Source organism: Bos grunniens, chromosome 2, assembly GCF_055505025.1.
Source record: "Bos grunniens cultivar Pamir isolate PY7600 chromosome 2, Bosgru_T2T1.0, whole genome shotgun sequence".
NCBI classification, from domain to species: Eukaryota; Metazoa; Chordata; class Mammalia; order Artiodactyla; family Bovidae; genus Bos; species Bos grunniens.
The window spans coordinates 66583947-66601579 of NC_141166.1; the positions used below are offsets into that span (position 1 = coordinate 66583947).

General features: G+C 37.8%; 1 pseudogene; it reads left to right on the top strand.

Moving 5' to 3' along the window:
- Positions 1-15672: 15672 nt before the first annotated feature.
- LOC147378196 (protein Abitram pseudogene) lies at positions 15673-16314 on the top strand (annotated as a pseudogene).
- Positions 16315-17633: the final 1319 nt, after the last annotated feature.

Below are 17633 nucleotides of genomic sequence, written 5' to 3' on the forward strand. Positions count from 1 at the left end.
TTATTTTTCTTAACCTATTATGCTAGTAAGGACTTTCAGTACAATACTGAATATAAAGGTAATAGCAGACATCCTTAACCTCAGTCCTATTCTCAGACAGAAAGTTCGTTGTTTTAACACTACGTAAGATGTTCGATGTACTCTAGGAGAGCACATTCTATTATCTCCTTACTAAAGGTGCATTTTTTTCCTTTCTTCTTTTAAATCATGAATGAATGGGTGTTGAAAGTTATTAAATGCTCTTTCTGTCTTTATTGAGGTGATCATGTAATTATTCTCCTTTATTTTTTAATATGGTAAATTACATAGATTTTTTAAAATGTTAAATCAAGTTGGCATTCTTGATAAATTACCTTTTGGTATAGATTTAATTGGTTGTATTAATTGGTATATTTAATTGGTTAATATTTTTCTTGTTATTTATGAATCTATGTTAATGATGGATACTGGTCTATATTTTGTTTAATGTAATATTCTTTTCAGGTTTAGTATTACAATTGTGGAGGATTCATAAAATGAGTTTGAAATGTTCCATCTTTTACTATGCTCTAGAAGAGTTTAGGTAAAATTGTTATTATTTTTTTCCTTTAATGTTTGGAGTAATTCAACAGTATAATTATCTTGGCATGGAATTATTTTTGGTCAAAGTTTTATATTACAGATTCATTTTCTTTAATAAATAAAAATTATCTAGATTATTCTATTTTTTGTTGTGTACATTTGAAAACTGTGACCAGGGAATTTGTTCATTTTATTTTCTAAATTTTCAAATTTATAGGCAAATAAAAATTATAAAATTTTTAATATCTGTTGACTGTATAATAATATCCCCTTTTTCATTTCTGATAGTCTTCTCTCTCTCAGTCACCTTGCTAGGGGTTTATCAGTTAATCATTTTAATTTGACTTTATTGATGTTCTTCATTGTATGTTGGCTTTTAATTTTATTGGTTTCTGCTCTTCTTTTTTTGTTTTAGTTTCTCTGGATTTAAGTAAAATAACTTTCTTGAGATGGAGACTAGATTGTTGCTTTTTATCCTCTTTTGCTAACATATGCACTTAAGGCTACAAATTTCCCTCTAAGCACTATTTCAAATTTATCCTCCAACACTGATATGTCATCTTTTGATTCAGATGCATTTCAAATTATTTTCTAATATATATTGTGATTTATTCTTTGGTCCACGGGTTATTTAAAAGCATATTGTTTCATTTAAAAACATCTGGAGAGAGAACAAGATGGCAGAGGAGTAGGAGGATGTGGAGTACATCTCTCTCCATGGATACATCAGGAATACACCTTCAGACACAGAAGTGCATGCAGAACACCAGCTGAGAGCGGACAGGAATACCTGACCAGAGGAAAAGAATATACTGAATCATGCAACACTCGGTAGGAGGAAGGAACTAAGGGGAAAAACAGGAGTGTTAGTAGGGCTGGACCTGCCCTTGGCAGGTAGGGGAACTGAAGCAGGGGTCCGATCCCCACATCAGGGCAATTGTCTGAGTCAGAAGAGAGACATTTAAGACTGAGAGTGAAAACAGCTAATCTGTGGCAGCCTAACAGTCCTTGCCGCAGCCATACATACCCCAGACAGGAACGCAGGTTCCCTGGAAGGTTCAGAAGCTGGAAGCCAGAGTTTAGGGATTGTGGAGCAATTCCATGGTGAGGGCTGCTGTTGACTGTGGAGAGACAGATGGAGGGGATGTGAGGGAGGAGATTGTGGTGGGAAATACCTGTGGAGGAAAGCCAAGCAGCCATGGAAGCAAGGAGATACTGCTGAGTCACACATAGGGGGTGGAGCCATCACCATGGCCTCTCTCTCACTACAAGCCAGCATTGACAGCTGAACAATAGAGAGGCTGGCCCATCAAATGCCTGATGCACTGAACTACAGAGTAGGACCCCAGCCAGGGTGCTCCTTTAAGTGACTGATGCACTGAACTACAGAGTAGGACCCCAGCCAGGGGTGCCCCTCTATGTGCCTGATGTGCCGAACAACAAAGAAGGACCCCAGGCAAGGGAGCCCTCAAAGTGCCTGAATGGGCAGAACTACAGAGAAAGACTGCCCAAAGAGGCCTTCTGATAGCCGGTTACAAGATACTTGAAAAAAGACTCTGATAGGGCCATAATTCCTGTGGTGGAGGCAGTCCGTGTCCCTGGACACTTGGTGCTGCCAGGGTCCCTGGAAGCCAAGCAGCTGTGGCACCTTCATGTTCGACCCTCACTGCGGCAGAGCTGCCACGTGCAAAAAAAAAAAAAAAAAATCTTGCATCTATGCTTGCAGGATCACTTTGGTCATGTACAACTTTTGAGACCCTGTAGACTGTGGCCTTCCAGGATTCTCTGTCATGAAGAGATGGAAATAAAACCACAATTGAAACCCAGGGGCAGTGTAGCTAAGAAAGAAGACCGAAAACCTTCCCAGCTGTACAAACTGCAGATTAAATCCACACAATAAACTAGGCAGACTCTGTGTCTATGCAATATATAAAAGGACATTGAGAGCTCCTACAAAAGAAAGAGCCAGACATCCTGGAATGTGAAGTCAAGTGGGCCTTAGGACACATCGCTACGAACAAAGCTAGTGGATGTGATGGAATTCCAGTTGAGCTATTTCAAATCCTGAAAGATGATGCTGTGAAAGTGCTGCACTCAATATGCCAACAAATTTGGAAAACTCAGCAGTGGCCACAGGACTGGAAAAGGTCAGTTTTCATTCTGATCTCAAAGAAAGGCAATGCCAAAGAATGCTCAAACTACTGCACAATTGCACTAATCTCACATGCTAGTAAAATAATGCCCCAAATTCTCCAAGCCAGGCTTTAGCAATACGTGAACTGTGAACTTCCAGATATTCAAGCTGGATTTAGAAAAGGCAGAGGAAACAGAGATCAAATTGCCAACATCCGCTGGATCATGGAAAAAGCAAGAGAGTTCCAGAAAAACATCTATTTCTGCTTTATTGACTATGCCAAAACCTTTGACTGTGTGGATCCCAATAAACTGTGGAAAATTCTGAAAGAGATGGGAATACTAGACCACCTGACATGCCTCTTGAGAAACCTATATGCAGGTCAGGAAGCAGCAGTTAGAACTGGACATGGAAAAACAGACTGGTTCCAAATAGGAAAAGGAGTATGTCAAGGCTGTATATTGTCACCCTGCTTATTTAACTTATATGCAGAGTACATCATGAGAAACACTGGGCTGGAAGAAGCACAAGCTGGAATCAAAATTGCCAGGAGAAATATCAATAGCCTCAGATATGCAGTTGACACCACCCTTATGGCAGAAAGGGAAGAAGAACTAAAGAGCTTCTTGATGAAAGTGAAAGAGGATAGTGAAAAAGTTGGCTTAAAGCTCAACATTCAGAAAACGAAGATCATGGCATCTGATCCCATCACTTCATGGGAAATAGATGGGAAAACAGTGGAAACAGTGGCTGACTTTATTTTTCTGGGCTCCAAAATCACTGCAGATGGTGACTGCAGCCATGAAATTAAAAGACACTTACTCCTTGGAAGGAAAGTTATGACCAACCTAGACAGCATATTCAAAAGCAGAGATATTACTTTGCCAACAAAGGTCCGTCTAGTCAAAGCTATGGTTTATCCAGTGGTCATGTATGGATGTGAGAGTTGGACTATAAAGAAAGCTGAGCAACAAAGAATTGATGCTTTTGAACTGTGGTGTTGGAGAAGACTCTTGAGAGTCCCTTGGACTGTAAGAAGATCCAACTAGTCCATCCTAAAGGAGATCAGTCCTGGGTGTTCATTGGAAGGACTGATGTTGAAGCTGAAACTCCAATACTTTGGCCACCTGATGCAAAGAGCTGACTCATTTGAAAAGACCCTGATGCTGGGAAAGATTGAGGGCAGGAGGAGAAGGGGACGACAGAGGATGAGATGGTTGGATGGCATCACTGACTCAGTTGACATGGGTTTGGGTGAACTCCAGGAGTTGGTGATGGACAAGGAGGCCTGGTGTGCTGCGGTTCATGGGGTCACAAAGAGTTGGACACGACTGAGCGACTGAACTGAACTGAACTGAACAAAAGAAAACGCACTTGTTCTGATAGCTGTGGACATTGGAGGCAAGAACACACAGGAGTAGGACCAGATTAGAATCTTAGCTGCCTCCACAGCAGGTCCAGAGATTAGCACAATGTTGAAGAGCATTCTAGGGAGGTGAGGTGGACTGTGACTCTCAGCAAGGGAAATGACTCTGACAGCAGTGACTCAAGAAAAACATTTATTCTTCTTCTGTTTTGACTTGTTCTGTGGATTCTTTCGGATTTAAAAAAAATTTTTCCCATCCTGCACCCGCGACCCCCTCCATTGTAGTTGTCTTTTTATTGGTGCTATGAAATCTAATTAAGCTTTTGAGTTTTTTTTTTTTTCTCTCAGTCACATTTTTTATTGTTATTATAAACCTCTGCCAGTACGTTGGGCTTTTGCAATTCTGTGGCATTTTCCTTTTCTTTTCTCTCTTTTTTTTAATTTTAATTTTTAAAACCTATTATTATTTTTTTTATATTTATTCCTTTGTTTGCTTTTCCTACTGTTCTTTTCCACTTGCAGCTAATCGTTAATGTATATAAATCTTCTTTAGCTACCTCTATTTAACTTTTCATATCCATTCTTTCTTTCTTTCCTTTCCTTTTGACATATTTGTTAGTTTTATTTTCATTGCTTTATTCCCCAATTAGCACGTTGCTTTAGTTTTATTTTCCAGTTTGTGCTTTGGTTAGTTTTGTTCTTAAATGGTAGATGTAATTTTTGGTTTCCTTTGATCGCTGGGTCAATCTATTGTGCTTTATTTTTGACGGACTGTTTTGATTTTGCTTGTGGGTATGTATGTATTTGTGTATATTCAGTCACACTTTTTATTGTTGTTATAAACCTCTGCCTCTATGTTGGGCTTTTGCAGTTCTGTGGAGTTTTCTCTTTTTCTGTCTTCTTCCTTTTCTTTTCTTTTTCTCTTTTTTATAATTTTAATTTTTTTTAATCTACTGTAGTTTTTCTACATTTATTCCTTTGTTAGCCTTTCCTTCTGTTTTTTTCCCCTTGCAGTTAATCTTTAATGTATATAAATCTTCTTCATATGCCTCTATTTAACTTTGCATATCAATTATTTCTTTTTCTCTCAACATATTTGTTAGTTTTGTTTTCAATGCTTTATTCCTCACTTGGCACCTGCTTTAGTTTTATTTTCCAGTTTGTGCTTTAGTTAGTTTTGTTCTTAACTGGTAAATATAATTTTTTATTTCCTTTATTCACTGGATCAATCTCCTATACTTTATTTTCATTGGACTGTTTTGATTTTGCTCATGGCTGTACGTGTATATGTATATATTCCATTATTTTAATTATTATTTGTCTGATTTTGTAACAGCCATTTGTCTGGGGTTTAGCTTTGGTTTCTTGTTTTTGGTTTTAACCTCACTTAATGCCATAACAAACCATTTGTGGAATCTGTGTTCCTGACCAGGGATCAAGTCCAGAGCTTTTGGAGTGGGAAAACGGACTCCAAGACCCTAGACTACCAGAGAACTAACCCTAGGGAGTATCCAATAGTGAGAACTCACACAAAGGAAACCACTTGAATACAAGACCTGGCATCACTTAACAACCAGTAGCACCCTGTGCAAGACGTCTCATCTAAACAACAAACAAAACAAAAATACAAACCCAACCATCAGCAGACAGGATTACCACCTCACTCAGCTTTGGCTATAGGAAGAAAACACAAAAAAAACTCAGCACAAATCTACTCTATAGGAAGCTTACACAAACCACTGGACTTAGGAGGGCAGGAAACCAAAAGGAAAAAAAAAAAACTCAACCTTGAAGGCTGGGAAAAGGAGACTTCAATCACAGTAAGTTTAAAAAAAATTATGAAAAGGCAGAAAAATACTACACAAATGAAGGAACAAAGTAGAAACAAAGAAGTCCAAATAATGAAGAGGAAATAGGCAAACTACCTGAAAAAGAATTCAGAATATTGAGAGTAAAGATGATCAAAAACTCTGAAAACAAAATGGAGAAAATTAAAAAATCAATTAACAAAGACATAGAAGAATTAAAGAATAAACATACAGAGACAAACAACACAATTACTGAAATTAAAAATACTGTAGAAGGAATCAATAGCAGAATATCTGAAGCAGAAGAATGAATAAGTGGGCTGGAAGATAAAATGGTGGAAATAACTTCTGAAGACTAGAATAAAGTAAAAAGAATGAAGAAAACTGAGGATGGTCTCAGAGACCTCTGGGACAATATAAAACACACCAACATTCGAATTATAGGGTACCAGAAGAAGAGAAAAAGAAAGGGTATGAAAAAATTTTTGAAGAGACCATAGTTGAAAATTACCCCAACATGGAAAGGGAAATAATCAAGTCCAAGAAGCACAAAGAGTCCCATACAGGATAAACCCAAGGAGAAACATGCCAAGACAAATACTAATCACACTAACAAAGACTAAATACAAATAAAGAATATTGGAAGCAGCAAGGGAGAAGCAACAAGTAACATGCAAGGGAAACCCCATATGCTTAACAGCTGATCTTTCAGGCCAGAAGAGAATGGCAGGATATATTCAAAGTGCTGAAGGGAAAAATCTTCAATCAAGGATCTCATTCAAAATTGATGGAGAAATCAAAGCTTTTCAGACAAGCAAAAGTTAAGGAAATTCAGTACCACCAAACCAGCTTTACAAAAAATGTTAAAGGGACTTATATAGTCAAGAAATACAAGAGAAGAAAAAAGATCTATAAAATCAACCCCAAATAATTAAGAAAATGGCAATAGGAATGTATATATCAATAATTGCTTTAAATGTAAATGGACTAAATGCTCCAACCAAAAGGTACAGATTGGTTGAATGGATACAAAAACAAGACCCATATATATGCTGTCTGCAAGAAACCCACTTTAGAGCTTAAGACACATACATACTTAAAGTGAGAGGATGGAAAAATATATTCCATGCAAATGGGAAGCAAAAGAAAGCTGGAGTAGCAATCCTCATATCAGACAAAATAGGCCTTAAAATAAAGAAATTACAAGAGATAAGGAAGGACACTACATAATGATTAAAGGATCATCCCAAGAGGAAGACATAGCAATTGTAAATATTTAGGCACCCAACATAGGAGCATCTCAATACATAAGACAAACACTATCAGACATAAAAGGAGAAACTGACAGTAACACAGTAATAGTAGGAGACTTTAACACCTCACTCACACCAATGGACAGATCATCAAAACAGAAAATTAATAAGGAAACACAGTCTTAAATGATACATTAGATGAGATGGATCTCATTGATATCTTCAGGACATTCCATCCAAATGCAGAAGAATACATTGTCTTCTCAAGTGCACATGGAACATTCTCCAGGATAGACCACATCTTGGGTCACAAATCAAACCTCAGTAAATTTAAGAAAATTGAAATCGTGTCAAGCATCTTCTTTGACCACACCACTATGAGACTAGATATCAATTACAGGGAAAAAAAAACTGTAAGAAATTCAAACACATCGAGATGAACAACACGTTTCTAAATAACCAATAGGTTATTGAAGTAATCAAAAGGGAAATAAAAAAATTTCTAGAAACAAATGACAACGAAAACTCAAACCTATAATATAAAACTCAAACCATAACAACTCAAAACCTATGGGATTCAGCAAAAGCAGTTCTAAGAGGGAAGTTTATAGCAATACAATCCTACCTCAAGAAATAAGAAAAACATCAAATAGACAACCTAACTTTACACCTAAAACAACTGGACAAAGAACAAACCTCCCCCACCCCAAATTAGTAGAAGGAAAGAAATCATAAAGATACAAGCAGAAATAAATGAAAAAGAAATGAAAGAAACAATAGTTAAGATTAATAAAACTGAAAGCTAATTCTTTGAAAAGATAAGCAAAATTGACAAAACTTTAGCCAGACTCATCAGGAAAAGAGAGAAGAATCAAATCAACAAAATTAGAAATGAAAAAGGAGAGGTTACAACAGACACTGCAAAAATACAAAGGATTATAAGAGACTAATATGAACAATTATATGGCAATAAAATGGATAACCTGGAAGAAATGGACAGATTTTTAGAAAAGTTCAATCTTCCAAGACTAGAAGAATAGACCAAGGAAGAATAGAAATTATGAACAACCCAATTACAAGCACTGAAATTGAAGCTGTGATCAAAAGTATCCCAAAAAACAAAAGCCCAGGACCAGACAGCTTCACAGGAGAGTTCTATCAAACATTTAGACAAGAGCTAATGCCTATACTTCTAAAACTCTTTTTAAAAATTGCAGAGGAAGGAACACTCCCAAACTCATTCTACAAGGCCACCATCACCCTGATACCAAAACCAGACAAAGACAACACACAAAAGAGAAAACTACACGCAAATATCACTGATGAACATAGATGCAAAAATCCTAAACAAAATTCTAGCAAACAGAATTTCAGAAACACATCAAAAAGCTCATACACCATGATCAAGTTGGTTTTATTCCAGGAATGCAAGGATTCTTCAATATATGCAAATCAATCCATGTAATACACCATATTAACAAATTGAAAGATAAAAACCATATGATAATATCAATAGATGCAGAAAAAGCCTTGACAAAATTCAGCACCCATTTATGATTACAGCTCTTCAAAAAATGGGCGTAGAAGTAACCTACCTCAATGTAGTAAAGACCCTATGTGAGAAACCTACAGCAAACGTTATTCTCAATGGTGAAAAACTGAAAGCGTTCCCCCCTAAGATCAGGAACAAGACAATGGTGTCCACTTTCACCACTATTATTCAACATAGTTGTGGAGGTCCTAGCTATAGCAATCAGAGAAGAAAAAGAAATAAAAGGAATCCAGGTCAGTAAAGGAGAAGTAAATCTCTCACTGTTTGCAGATGACATGATACTGTACATAGAAAACCCTAAGGATAGCATCAGAAAATTACTAGATTTAATCAGTGAATCTAGCAAAGTGGCATGATACAAAATCAATACACAGAAATCACTTGCATTTCTATGCAAATCAAAACCACTATGAGGTACCATTTCACGCCAGTCAGAATGGCTGCAATCCATAAGTTTACAAGCAATAAATGCTGGAGAGGGTGTGGAGAAAAGGGAACTCTCTTACACTGTTGGTGGGAATGCAAACTAGTACAGCCACTATGGAGAACAGTGTGGAGATTCCTTAAAAACCTGGAAATAGAACTGCCTTATGATCCAGCAATCCCACTGCTAGGCATACACACTGAGGAAACCAGAAGGGAAAGAGACACGTGTACCCCAATGTTCATTGCAGCACTGTTTATAATAGCCAGGACATGGAAGCAACCTAGATGCCCATCAGCAGATGAATGGATAAGAAAGCTGTGGTACATATACACAATGGAGTATTACTCAGCCATTAAAAAGAATACATTTGAATCAGTTCTAATGAGGTGGATGAAACTGGAACCTATTATACAGAGTGAAGTAAGCCAGAAAGAAAAACACCAATACAGTATATTAACGCATATATATGGAATTTAGAAAGATGGTAACAATAACCCTGTGTACGAGACAGCAAAAGAGACACCGATGTATAGATCAGTCTTATGGACTCTGTGGGAGAGGGAGAGGGTGGGGAGATTTGGGAGAATAGCATTGAAACATGTATAATATCATGTATGAAACGAGTCGCCAGTCCAGGTTCGATGCACAGTACTGGATGCTTGGGGCTGGTGCACTGGGACGACCCAGAGGGAGGGTAGGGGAGGGAGGAGGGTGAAGGGTTCAGGATGGGGAACGCGGGTATACCTGTGGCGGATTCATTTCGATATTTGGCAAAACTAATACAATATTGTAAAGTTTAAAAATAAAATAAAATTTAAAAAAATAATAAAATTTAAAAAAAATTAAAAAAAAAAGAAATCACTTGCATTTCTATATACTAACAATGAAAAATCATAAAGAGAAGTTCAGGAATCAATCCCATTCCTCACTGCAACAAAAAGAATTAAACATCTAGGAATAAACTTACTTAAGGAAACAAAAGAACTATATACAGAAAATTATAAGACACTAATGAAAGAAATCAAAGACGATATAAACATATGGAGAGAGATTCCATGTTCCTGGGTAGGAAGAATCAATATAGTGAGAATGCCTATACTACCAAAACAATCTACATATTCAAAGTGATCCCTTTCAAATTACCAATGGCATTTTTCACAGAATCAGAACAAAAACTTCACAGTTCATATGGAAACACAAAAGACCATGAATAGTCAAAGCAGTTTTGAGAAACAAGAATGGAACTGGAGGAATCAACCTTCCTGACTTCAGATTATACTACAAAGCTATGGTCATCAAGACAGTATGGTACTGGCACAAAAGCAGAAATATAGACCAATGGAACAAGATAGAAAGCCCAGAGATAAACCGAAGCACCTATGGGTGCCTTATTTTTTACAGAGGAGGCAAGAACATATAATGGAGCAAAGACAGCTTCTTCAATAAATGGTGCTGGGAAAACTGGACAGCTACATGTAAAAGAATGAAATTTGAATACTTCCTAACACCATACAGAAGGATAAACTCAAAATGGACTAAAGACCTAAATGTAGGACAAGAAACTATAAAACTCTTAGAGGAAAACACAGGCAGAACACTCCATGACATAAATCAAAGCAAGATCCTCTATGACCCATCTCGTAGAGCAATGGAAATAAAAAAAAAAGTAAACAAGTAAGACCTAATTAAACTTAGAAGCTTTTGTGCAGCAAAGGAAACTATAAGCAAGGTGAAAAGACAACTCTCAGAATGGGAGAAAATAATAGTAAATGAAACAACTGACAAAGGATTAATTTCCAGTATATACAAGCCTCTCAATACCAGGAAAACAAACAACCCAATGAAAAGGTGGGAAAAATACCTAATGAGACATTTCTCCAAAGAAGACATACAGATGGCTAACAAACACATGAAAAGATGCTGAACATCGCTCATTATTAGAGAAATGCAAATCAAAACTACAATGAGATATCACATCTCACTGGTCAGAATGGCCATCATCAAAAAGTCTACAAACAATAAATGCTGGAGAGGGTATACAGAAAAGGGAACACTCTTGCATTGCTGGCGGGAATGTAAATTGATACAGCCACTATGGAATGCAGTATGGAGATTCCTTAAAAAACTAGGAATAAAACTACCATATGACCCAGCAATCCCACTCCTAGGCACATACCCTGAGGAAACCAAAATTGAAAGAGACACATGTATCCCATTGTTTATTACAGCACTATTTATAATAGCTAGAACATGGAAGTGACCTAGATGTCCATTGACAGATGAATGGATAAAGAAGTTGTGGTACATATACACAATGGAATATTACTTGGCCATAAAAAGGAGTGCATTTGAGTCAGTTCTAAGGAGGTGGATGAATCTAGAGCCTACTATACAGAGTGAAGTTAGTAGAAAGTGTAAGATAAATGTTGTATTCTAACACATATATATAAAGAATCTAGGAAAAGGGTACTGAAGAATTTATTTACTGGGCAGCAGTGAAGAAACAGACATAGAGGATAGACAAATGGACATGGGGAGAGAGGAGGAGAGGGTGAGATGTATGGAAAGAGTGACATGGAAACTTGCATTACCATATGTAAAATGGATAGCCAATGGGAATTTTCTGTGTGGCTCAGGAAACTCAAACATGGGCTCTGTATCAACATAGCAAGATGGGATGGGGAGGGAGATGGGAGGGAGGTTCAAAAGGGAGGGGATTTATGGATACCTATGGCTGATTCATGTTGAGGGTTGAAAGAAAACAAGAAAATTCTGTAAAGTAATTATCCTTCAATAAAAATAAATAAGTTAAAAAAATCTGGAGAGTTTTTAAGTTATCTTTTGTCTCTGAATTCTTTCTTAGATTCGCTGTCAGAAAATACACTCTGTGACTGCAGCCTTTTACTATTTGGTGATATTTTCTTTGGTGTTACTCGTTCACTCGTGTCCAACTCTCTGAAACCCTGTAAGCTGTAGCCCACCGGGCTCCTCTGTCCATGGAAATCTCCAGGACTGAAGTGGGTTGCCATTTCCCCCTCCAGGGGATCTTCCTAACCCAGGGATTGAATCCGGGTCTCCCACTGTGCAGGCAGACTCTTTACCATCTGTGCCACCAGGGTGTATTGTCAACTTTGGTAGATCCTTTGCATACGCTTAAAAAGAATATTTATTCTCCAGTTGTTAGGTGTAATGTTCCACATATGTTATTGGCATTTATCCTGCTTGATATTCTCTGATCTTCCTGGATCTGTGTTTTGGCTGTCTCACATTAATTTGAGGAAATCTCAGTCATTATTGGGGTCGCACAGTCGGACACGACTGAAGCAACTTAGCAGCAGCAGCAGTCATTATTGTTTCAAATATTTCCTCTGTTCCTTTCTCTCTTTTTTTCTCCTTCTAGTATTCCCACTATGGGTATATCACATCACACCTTTTACTGTGTTGTCTCACAGTCCTTGGGTATTCTCTTCTCTTTTGTTGTTTTTTTTTTTTCACCCCAGTCTTTGTTCTCTGCTTTTCCAGTTTTGAAGTTTCTATTGACACATTGTCAAGCTCTTTCCTCAGCCTTGTCTAGCTTACTAGTAAGCCCATCAAAGGCATCCTTCATTCCAGTTAGTGTTTGGGGGGTTTTTGTTTTGTTATAGTATGTTTATCTCTAGCATTTCTGTTTGGTTCTTAGGATTCTTAGAAGAATTTTTAGCTTCTTCTTCCATCTCTCTGTTTACATTACCCATCTTTTGCTGCATGCTTTCTACTTTAGCATATTAATCATAATTGTTTAAAATTTCCAGTCTGATAATTCCAATTTCTTCATGTCTTGTTCTGATGCTTGCTCTGTCTCTTCACATTGTATTTTTTTGCCTTTTTGTATGTCTTATAATTTTTTTTCTTGATAGCCTAACATTATATACAAGGTAAAAGAAACTGTTATAAACAGGCCTTTAGAAATGTGGTGGTGAGGTGTTGGGGAAGAGGAAGAACTCTGTAGCCTATGATGAGGTCTCAGTATTTTACCTCTGAATTTTTACACTTCACCAGTATTCAGGTTTTTTTTTCTCACTGCTATGTGGGACAGGATGACTGAAGTGGGTTCAGGTTGGGTATTTCTCTTCTCCCATGTGAAATACTAGTGCTGACTGAGTTGGGTATTTTCTTTCCCCCGGGTCATGTGAGTTCTGATATTACCCCAGCAGGTTGATTTCTGGTTAACTAGTTTCCCCTGAGGGCAGGATTTGTTAAGATGAACACAGTACCTGAGCATATTCATACTGATTCCCTATCGTTACTGGAAGCACACTGGGATTTTTCTCTGATATTTCCTTTGAGGACCTAGTCAAGTTCCTGGAGGTAAAACTTACAAAAGTTTGGGGGAGCTCCTATGATTTGGTTCCCCTGGAGTTTTTAACTCTCAGAGTTGTCCACACTGAGCCTTCAATAGTTTGCTGATTATAGTTTAGGTTTTTCTACCCTGGTACTGGTTACATTGGTTTTTGCTTGTCAGTCTCTGCTCTGGTAAGCCTTGAATCCCAGGATTTACCTCTCTGTCTCTCCAGTCTTGGGGGCAATGGTTTGCCCTGTGTTCTCCCCTCTCTTATAGATCTAAGAAGATTTGTTAATATTTTAGTCTGTTCAGCTTTTTATTTGTTAGGATGAAGTAGTGACTTCTAGGCTCTGTCCTTGAAAAACTGGAAGTCAATATATTGTTAGGTATTTTGGTTTATTCTGCATTTTGAACCATCAGTATACCTTTATTGATATTTTGCTATTTTTAAAAGATATATGTTAATGTCTCTAGCAGAGATAGTGGATTTATTTATTTCTCCTTTCCATTTTGTCAATTTTTTGCTTTATATATTCTAAAGCAAAGTTATTAGATGCATCCATATTTAGAACTGTAGTTCATTTAGTTGATTTTACCCTTTAATCATTGTGAAATATCCCTCTGTGTCTCTATTAATATTTCTTGCATTCAAGTCTACTTTACCTCAATTAATATAGCCCTATCTAAGACAATCTAAAATATATTTCAGAGTTGGAGATACATATATATATATATATATATGCTATGCTATGCTAAGTCACTTCAGTTGTGTCCGACTCTGTGTGACCCCATAGATGGCAGCCCACCAGGCTCCCCCATCTCTGGGATTCTCCAGACAAGAACACTGGAGTGGGTTGCCATTTCCTTCTCCAATGCAGGAAAGTGAAAAGTGAAAGTGAAGTCACTCAGTCGTGTCCGACTCTTAGCGACCCCATGGACTGCAGCCTACCAGGCTCCTCCGTCCATGGGATTTTCTAGGCAAGAGTACTGGAGTGGGGTGCCATTGCCTTCTCCGATATATGTATATATATATATATAAATTAAGATGTTATTGTAGATATTATAGCATCCATCCTTAAATCTACCTTTAATTGTATCTTTTACTTCTTGTACAATATAGGAACCTTAAAATACTTTAACTTCATTTACCCTCCCACATTGTGGTTTGTCCTATTGATAGTGTGTATTTCAATTCTATAGAACTTTTAATCCCCATGATACACTATTATTATTTTAAAGCTAATATTACTTGTTGCTGTTGTTTAGTTGCTATCATGTCCAACTTCTTTCAGCCCCATGGATTGCAGCATATCAGGCTTCCCTGTCCTTCACTATCTCCCAGAGTTTGCTCAAACTCATGTCCATTCAGTCTATGATGCCATCCAACTATCTCATTCTCTGTCATCCTCTTCTCCTCCTGCCCTCAATCTTTCCCAGCATCAGGGTCTTTTCCAGTTAATCAGCTCTTGGCATCAGGTGGCCAAAGTATTGGAGCTTCAGCCTCAGTCCTTGCAATGGGTGTTCGGGGTTGGTTTCCTTTAGGATTGACTGGTTTGATCTCCTTGCTGTCCAAGGGACTCTCAAGAGCCTTCTCCAGCACCACAATTCGAAAGTATTTGTTCTTTAGCACTCAGCCTTCCTCATGGTCCAACTCTCAGATCCATACATGACTACTGGAAAAACCATAGCTTTGACTAAATGGACCTTTGTGGGCAAAGTGATGTCTCTGATTTTTAATGGGCTGTCTATGTTTGTCATAGATTTTCTTCCAAGGAGCAAGCATCTCTTAATTTTATGGCTACAGTCACTGTCTGCAGTAATCTTGGAGACCAAGGAAGTGAAGTCTCATTGTTTCCATTTTTTTCACATCTGTTTGCCACGTTTATTTAACAAGATCCCTCCTCTTCAGTGGGTTCTGAGATCAAGGGTTTTCCCCTTAACACTAACTTTGTGGAAATTTGTCTCACTTTTATTAATAACTTTTCAGTATTTACTTGGCTTATCAATATGTAACTTAAATGTTGACAAATGACCTGAGAGGAAATTGTAAACAAAATGCCAACCTCGTGGTATTAGTTTGCTAGCATTGCTATATTAAGGTACCACAAACTGGTTGTTTAACCAATAGAAATTTATTATCTGACAGCTCTGGCTAGAAGTCTAAAATTAAGGTATTGACAGGACCATTCTCCCCCTGAAGATGCTACAAAAGAATAAGGTTTAGGAAGGTTTGTAGCACCCGAGGTTGCCATGACTACCAATCCCAAGGACCCTGTGGCCACCTTGGCTGCTGAGCCCGTGATGCTGTTGCTTGTGGATCGTTTCTTTACTCACTGATACAAAGCAGGCCAAGGCAGAGATGTGGAAAATGTGGCATTTGCAGAGATGTGGAAAAACAGGACATCAAAGGAAAACCCTGCAAGGACCACTGTATACTATAGCACTCTAACCGAATACATGTCATCATGTTGGTGGGATCTCATTCAGTTCTTCAAAGTGGAAAAAACAATTAAAAGAATTTTTAAATCAAATCAGTACCAACTGTTGCAGCCTTCAGAACAAAGTCTCTGAGAAATTTAAGCGGGGGACACAGTTTCTCACAGAACTTGCACCTCTGTGTAAGATTTACTGCTCAGGTGGAGAAGAATATATCATATCTAACTGTGTTAGAGGGTGGTTGATGAAAGTGAATGTAAACATTATCCATAAACCATCTATTCTTCAAGAGAAGCCATCCACCAAAGGCTACATTACAGTTGTGCTGCCCAAATTTGAAGAAATAAAAGTGAAACAGGAGGGTTACTGACCCAAGAAGAATATGAAGAAATTATAGTGAAATGCATGAAAGCCACAGCAGCTACCTCATTAGGGGTGAGGACTGAGATGGAGTAAAAAGCATCATGGCATCCTTTCCTTACCTGGCCTGCTAGTCAGTACACTAAAGAAGAACGGGCACTGGTGAAGTGTACTTCACACCTGGTCATCTACCGGGAGGCCTGATCTGCTTTTCCTTCTTTGTCTTGCATAACAAGCCTTGATTCTGTTTTGTCTTCAACCTCCCAGATCTGCCTGCCCACTTACTCATTCTCTTCTTCTCTTACTTTTCTCTTTCTAACAACTGGCAAGGAAGACATGTTTTTCTGTTTAAAAACCAACAAACAAAGCATTTTGAGGAAAATTTGAAAAGACAGCAAAATAAGAACAATTTATCCATCATCCTGTAAAAAAGGTGGGGGTGGGGGATAAGTTTTAGGCCTCTCTCTTAGCTTCTGGTAGTTCCTTGGCTTGTAGGAGCATATCTTCACATGGTACTCTCCCTGTGTCTAAATTTCTTCTTTTTGTAAGTACACAGTCCTATTGGTATATCCTTCTCCAGTATGATGTCCCCTTACTAATTACATCTGCAAAGACTCAGTTTCCAAATAAGATCACATTCTGAGATACTGGGGGTTAAAACTTCCATATATCAGTCTGGGGAGGGAACATAATTCAACCCATAATATTGAAATCAAAGCACTTGTATTTCCTTCCGTATTTTTGTCTATAAGTCTTGGCTTCCCTTATTGCTCTCCAGTGTCTTTACACAGTTTTTGTCAGATTATATTCTGTTTTTATAATTGTTTTCATAGAGAACTAATGATACTAGCTACTCCATGATTGATTCTATGCTATGCTATGCTAAGTCACTTCAGTCGTGTCCGACTCTGTGTGACCCCATAGATGGCAGCCTACCAGGCTCCCCCATCCCTGGGATTCTCCAGGCAAGAACACTGGAGTGGGTTGCTATTTCCTTCTCCAATGCATGAAAGTGAAAAGTGAAAGTGAAGTTGCTCAGTCGTGTCCAACTCTTAGCGACCCCTGGACTGCAGCCTACCAGGCTCCACTGTCCATGGGATTTTCCAGGCAAGAGTACTGGAGTGGGGTGCCATTGCCTTCTCTGGATTGATTCTATACTAGCTACTTAAAACTTAAGTATAACTAATGCAATTTTAACATAGCATGTGGTTCTTTATTTGAAAATTGAAAGAGAGTAATATAATGAGTATATTAGGCGCATGGTATTCATAGTAACTGGTGAAGAAACAGTTGAAGGATTTCTTGGTTGGAGAAAAGAGATATTGGAATATAAGGCAAGGAAATTTAGAAAATAATCTACACATGAATTCTGTAGTAACCTGTATGTTTAGGGAGTCTATGCAGGATGAACTCAC